Below are 7,178 nucleotides of genomic sequence, written 5' to 3'. Positions count from 1 at the left end.
ACTAAGAGAAATACTTATCTATATTGCGTTGCCTCAACCCTCCTCTTTGGGGGAAAACGAAACATAGATCGCAAGTATCAGAGGTCACCTCGGAGCCATATTCCATTATGATGAAGCTTCATGGTGGTGTTGTGAGCCTCCAATTAGGTTGTGGATAGAGCTCCAACCTTGTGTTTAAAGGTCCGGTTACCGCCTTCAAGTGCACATCTAGTGGAATCACAACAACTTGCATTATGTGCGGCATGAGGAGAATATAGTGGCCCTAATGTCTTCTTGGGGGCATTGGGAGTCCGCACTGCTCCAGTGGAGACGTACCTCCCCCGAAAGGAGGGAACTTCGGTAACACATCCTCGTCTACATCGACTCCACTTTTGGTTACGTCTTACCTTTACTTATTGCAAGCTTATATTGTGGTCCTATAATTTGCTTGTTATTGTTGTTATTGTTGAGCTCATCATATAGGTTGTCCACCTAGTGGAATTTCTAGATAACCTATATTCTTGTTAGGCCTAATTTTTAAATATTCTTTAAAAAAATTAGTCGCCTGTTCACCCCCCTATAGTCGACCATATTGATCCTTTCGGCGACATTATTGGTTCCTTCGTCATTCCTCGTATTGACTCATGTCATGCAAACGATATTCAATGAAGAGATCCTTGAATGTTTACTTCACTTTACTACGACATTTTTTTGCCTCACTTTCATTTCCAGATTTAAAGCAAAACTCCAAAAAAACTGAACTTGTACCTTCGATCAAGTATGATCAGAAGACAAATATTCAAGTAGGATAGCTTCCAATATTTCATATTTTCTGCATTTTTCAACCATAGATTTGATGACAATGTTCTTTTGTATACCATCTCTTTACAATATGACATGGAAGTTACAAATCTCATGGATATATATGTGAGTTATTGGATATATTGTACTGGACACCACCAAAGTGCCATGAAGGAAAGCCTCTAAGAAGCCGCAAACAAATTCTGTAGTTTCCCATTCACCAATTCTAGGTCGACATGTGTATCAAATATCTTACAAAAGCAAAGCGACAAATGGCCTCCTATACTTTAGAGATGTTTTTTATCAAAAAAATCCTCGAATTCCCAATTTTACAATGTCTAGAGAGAGGATGGTTGTGCAAACAATTCCTTCTTGTGGAACTATTTCTTTAAAATTATATTTCCAAAGGGGGGAGTTTCTAACATATTTGATGCTTTTACTGATATTTTCCACTTCCTTGAATGGGAACTCCAACCCATCTTTAATAATAAGGTTAATCACATGAGATCCACGTTTATCATGTACAAGATCTCCTTTGCAAGGTAGAAATTTCATTCCTAGAAAAATTGCTTCCATGCAGCTCATAAACGAATTATTGTTAGATGCATTGTCTAGGGTAATGGAGAAAAATTTATTATAAAGACCCCAATATTGCATGCATGGAAACATGATATTGAAAAGGTTAGTTCCATCTGAGGGGTTTCTACCTTGAAAAACTAAATCATTCGTGTGCAATTTCCAATTTTCATAAAAAATGGCAAATTATGCACATATAACTCACAACTTGACTTGAAGTCCACATATGTGATTAAAGAGACTTGAGAGCTTTATTTATGTAGAGCCTCTTGAAACTTTACCATTTTTCATCAAATATAATGAGGCAATCTGAAATGTGGGATCCATACTATGCACAAATCTCCTAATCCATCATATTCCACTAGTGAGAATCACAATTCATGCAATACAATCATCCTCACCAATTCTGAGTGTGCTTTCTCAGTTTCAGGCTTCCATTATTTTGAACTACTTGGACTAGGTTGTGTATAGTTGATTTAATATAGTCAAGAACTTGACCTTAGCTCTTTCATCGAAAACTAACAAAAGACTAATGCATTGACTAGTGCTAGATTCTCTTGTAGCCACAAAATTCTCTAACAATGTTTAATTTAGCTTTCATGAGTTTGTAACCATCAATCACATGATTAAATCATTCCATATTAAAAAATTAAGTTTCCTTCTTTTTTCTATGTGAAAGACCTACAAAATTTGAAAGGAACGAATAACTAATGCTAAGGCATTTGTTATTTAGCATATACACACAAGTGACATGGAAACTTAAGATATGTTTTGAGTAGCTTAAGATATGTGCAGAGTAGACATTAAAAGTTATGAGGAGTCTGATACGGTGTTCGTGACGATCGTTTCACACCTACTGATCTTGGTGATGAACGAGATAACATATCATTAAATCCTTGGGATACCACTATGGGCACTAAAAGTGACCATAGCCTCTTCTTTGGCGGGGTTTTGGTTTTTTGGCTCTTGTCCCAACACTAGACCCAGGCAAGTACAACCCGGCCCAACGACCCGTTCCGAGCCCGGCCCAAAAAACCTAGGTCGGGCCGGGTCGGGCTTGCCATTCGGGTCGGGCTTCGGCCTTGTTTTTCCACCTGAAAGGTAGTTCGGGTTGGGCATGGGATTCTCTCTTTTTTGTATTTTGGGCCAGGTTTTCAGGCTTTGGGCCGGGCTTGCACTTGCGTACACCAAAAAATAGCGTTCGGGCCAGGGTATTGGGTTTCGGGCTTGTTTTCGGGCTGGAAAACATCGAGTATTTTGGGCTTCAGGCTGGCCTCAGACTTGAGAAATGGAAGCGGGGTTTTACAAACCCGGCCTCGACCCCCGTTTGCCCAGGTTTACCCGAGGCTCCCCCTCCTACACACAAGAATCATGTTAATTCAAACAAAAATGTTCAAAAATTGCAACTGCCATGTCCAAATCACATACTTTCGGGTCATTAGCACTATCAATCTGAACAAGTCATCCATCATGCTAAATTTTTCTAGTTGGTAACATACATAGATCATGCACTAGTGCGGAAAAGCCTAGCTATGGCGTGGAAAAAATGGCCTCGCTGGCGTGGACACCCGACGCCACCAACATGCCGCCGTTGTTAAAAAATACTACTAGCGTTGGAGATGACGCCAATAGTATTTGAAATGTTTTTGGCGTGCAACATGGCCAACGCCATTAGAATATATGTCAGTGGTGGCATTGGATGTTACTGCGATGCCAACAATTTTATTTCTAGTTTAAACCAAATCTCTACAGCAACGCGATCCAACTAAATGACAGCGTAATCGAAGTTTAAGAACAGTAAATAAACAGTGCAATGCAAATACCAAAATATAAGTTCAGTAGTATCTATTTATTGACATACTTCAAAAAAACAAAAATAGGCAAATAACACAAGTACACAAGTTCAACTAAACTCGAGGTGGTAACTTCATGAGATATGTCATGCTTGCATGCCTACTAGCTAGCTAACTCGACATTTCAGCGAGCGGCCTTAGGGTCATAGTGTGTAGTAGACCATGATCTCGTCACGATCGTAGTCAAGGTAGAACTTTGCTCTCTCCCTAGCTTCCATCTCGTAAGCAGTTACAAGAGTTGTCCAACCAGGGCAACCGAAATAGGTGCGGTATGACTCGTTGGTGACAAGATAATTAAAGTGTTGGACCGTCAGCATCTTCCTCAGGGTTCATTGGAATTTGATGGTTGCGTCAAGTAGAACTCAAAACTTCTCTAAGAAGTCACGCCTTGTCCCGCAAGGGATGACCTGAGCAAAATTTAAAAAAAAAGCTAGTTATACAATTTCGACTACAACCGTACCATATGAAACTCAATCAGAACATGTTGAACCAAATCATATATATATATATATATATATATATATATATATATATATATATTGTCTTAGTGATGAAGTCTTTTGTAAGATCTATGAAGAACTTCCTATCCTTTTGGCATCTCAAAGCACCATGGGCTCACACGGGACATTTTTTATTGCTTTCATCATCGTTGGCCAAAGTAAGCATAGATCATTAAACTAAATAACTAACATATTAAAATAGAATATTTACTAGTAATTAAGTAATTCTAAAAATGGTACACGGTTCAAACATAAAATAACATGCATAAAGTTAAACAATCATTCGTATATGTAATAGCTAGTGTTACCAATCTAGCAAACTACTGGCTAGAGGGGTAGACCTCGCGGTCGTCCCTCGCAGACCTACGACGATGCCGCATCGACTAAACCTCCTCCTCCTCATCTGCCGTGAGCTTATCTCAATCCGCGGGATCCTAATCTACGCTCTTCCTCATTGCATATTGAAGGATCATCATCTTGTTCGTCTCTATGAGTTTGTCATCTCTCGCAAGCTCCGTCACTAATGGGTTGAACAACTGTTGCTCGGCCTGAATGTTCTCCTTCTCCTCAACCCTAGTGCATATCCTTATGTTGTCTGGTGCGAGGAACTTCTACATTACAACTACACTAAATTCTACACTTCAACTAGAATAAGATCTTATATACGATAATCTCACTACAAATTATACACAACAGTTACAGTATAATTTTACACTGCATTTACGCTAACAATTGTACACTACTACTATACTAAAACTCACCAACGGCGAAGACAACAGGGTTGGCGGTTCCTTGATGGCAGCGGTGGAGGCGAAGACCATGGCGAGGGCACGATGATGGAGGTAAAGACCATGGCTAGGGGGCGGCGGAGGATAAGGCGTGACAGAGATGACGGGAGGCGGAGACGGAGACGGTGCACGGAGAAGGCGACGACGACGGTGGAGATGGAGGCGGAGACAACGGTGGTATGTAGTCGGAGACGGAGACTACAACCGGGGGCTTGGTCATTGGCGGTAGCGACGGGGTGGGGCTGGATTTGAGGGTAACGGTAGGTGGGAATCGATACGTGTGTGGATATAGATTTTTTTTAAAAGAGTGTGTGGATATAGATTGTTGGATTTGATGAGCAATTGTGTGTTTGGTGACATTGACCCACATGACCAACGCCATTGCTATGTAATTTTATTTTAGTTTATTTATAGATTGCACACATTATTTTGTATTTCTATTATGCTTAGTTTATTATTATGTTATTTATTCCATTAATTATGGTTTTAAATTTCATTTTTTGTGAATATATATATATATATACTAATTAAAATAACAGTTTAAAAGATGATACATATATATAGAAACAACATAGATTTCATTAGTTAATCTAGCATGCTTGCATACATTACCGAAACATAATAAACAATAACAAAATATAATTTCCTACTACTAGATCTAGACTAAGAACATCATCAGTGTGATGACTCCCACCAGAAGAAATGCTCACATCGATCTAGCTAGGAGAAATAGGCCAAGCATCCAACCGGCTAAACGTGCATATTAAAGCATCTTGAATATTTTGATTTGGTCTCGCCTCATATCGTTCTTGAGTTGCATGTCATCTATTTGTTGCCTCAGTAGTGCAATAGAGTAATCGAGGAACTCGCCTACGTACTTCTACACGAGATCAACACATATTATATGAAGCAATATTTACCCCTATTTTCTATGGATCACAATATATATACACATATTGATGTGAGCGACACTAGAGAAGTTGAATTGTGCAAATTAGTTAAAAATAGATAGAGGTGTATTTTTGTCATATAGGTACCTTTCCATGGTTGACCCAGATGTAGAACTCTCGCTTTGAATTCCATTGTCTGTGCCACATATGCTTATTAACATGAAGTCAGCAGTTGCAAAGCATCATAGGTTCCCTTGCTCGATAACCGATATCTTCGACGCTGGTGGCATAGCTCTCAGACTGAACGAAAGTCACGCTACTGTGGCGGGTTGATTCACCGGACAGGGCCGACTGCATTGGTCGTGGCAAGCTTCTGGTGTAGCGAAGATGGCCAAATGGGAGCTCGGCCAAGGTGGCCGAGTCCCAAACTTTCGACATGCTCCGCCGGCGTGGGTCCATAACTAAGAGGAGCTAGTTAGGAAGAATAATTTTGTGGAAAATTGGAAGTGAATGTATTTGAGAAACAAAGGGGCCACCAATACTTATATAGGAAAAACTTAGTGCTGGCGTTCATGAACAGAGAACGTCGGCACTACATTATATAGTTGTGACGTGTCAGGGTATCCGGCGCCAACAATATATTTCAACAAGTCAGCATAGCAAGAACCACACTTTGGTGGTGTTCTAATTTATATCAACGCCAACACTACTTGTGTACTAAGCTGACGTACGAATCTGTCCAACGTTGGTGCTATTTGAAAATAATAGTGCTTGTGTCGTTTCAAATTCGTGCACCACCAACATAACTTCTAGCTAGACATATATCCACTAGTGACACTGTAAAAAATATATAACTCAGCCAGTTTTTTTAGCAAATCTAGATTCCTTCGTAATAACGAATGTTTATTTGTAGGTTGTAGGGTGCCAGCAACCAAATGAACAGATTATGACATGAATTAGTTTCTTGGTACATAGCAGCTGATAACTTGCAAGCGCACATGGTTCAGTTGTTGCCTTTTCAAAGTAAGAGTATCGATTCAAGAGGAAGCACATGAATCAAATTTTTGCCTCTTGTAGAGAATTACATATTCGAAATTGCTTCACGTATGATGTTTTACGTCCGATAACTGTACGACACTTCCGTTATTTCAGCCCCGTCGTGACCCATGGTCCAGCCCAAACCCAAAACCCTTTATTTGCCCTAGCCCCACTAGAACTTATCCACGTTTCCACCTCTTCCATCTGTAACTTTCCATGCCTCTTGCTATTCCCTCCAAAGCGCGACGGCTCATCTTCAGTCCGATCTCTTCCTTGCTGATCTGCAATTTCATCTCCTTCACATGTGATCTGCAACACCACAAAGAAGATTATTTAGTGGGACAAAACAATCAGGTCCAGCCAATATTTTGAGGTGAGTTTTTTTACATTGTCGGGATCAAATCTGTTTCATACCATCTTCTTCATGAGTTCTTCATGCTGATCTACAAATCCGTCTCTTCAAGTGAAATCTGCACCACTACAGAGAGCGCAAACAAACAAATCTGCACCACACCGAGAGGGAAAATAATCAGGAGTTGCCAACAATCAAAGGTGTGTATCTTTAGCCTTTTTTGGATCATAATTGTTCTAGATTATTTCAGTTTATCCGGGTGTATGCTCAATGATATGTTCTTATTGTTGGCAATTTACAGAGGTGATGGCGTCAAATTTAACTTCTGATGAAGTGGCAGAACAGAACATGGTATTTCAAGAGGATGATGATGTTTTCATTGCTGAGGAGATTGGGGATTC

At 39.9% G+C, this 7,178-nt stretch overlaps 1 long non-coding RNA gene across 1 annotated transcript; it reads right to left on the bottom strand.

The window, feature by feature from the left end:
- Positions 1 to 6,347: 6,347 nt before the first annotated feature.
- On the bottom strand, positions 6,348 to 6,924 carry LOC123399998. The gene is made up of 2 exons (XR_006610465.1): positions 6,813 to 6,924; positions 6,348 to 6,734 (listed from the first exon to the last, which is right to left on the bottom strand). It is a non-coding gene; the product is annotated as an uncharacterized LOC123399998 (long non-coding RNA).
- Positions 6,925 to 7,178: the final 254 nt, after the last annotated feature.

The sequence above is a fragment of the Hordeum vulgare genome, chromosome 5H (genome assembly GCF_904849725.1).
Source record: "Hordeum vulgare subsp. vulgare chromosome 5H, MorexV3_pseudomolecules_assembly, whole genome shotgun sequence".
NCBI classification, from domain to species: Eukaryota; Viridiplantae; Streptophyta; class Magnoliopsida; order Poales; family Poaceae; genus Hordeum; species Hordeum vulgare.
The sequence above is the reverse complement of the archived record's forward strand: the minus strand, read 5'-3'. Positions and strand labels throughout refer to the sequence as shown.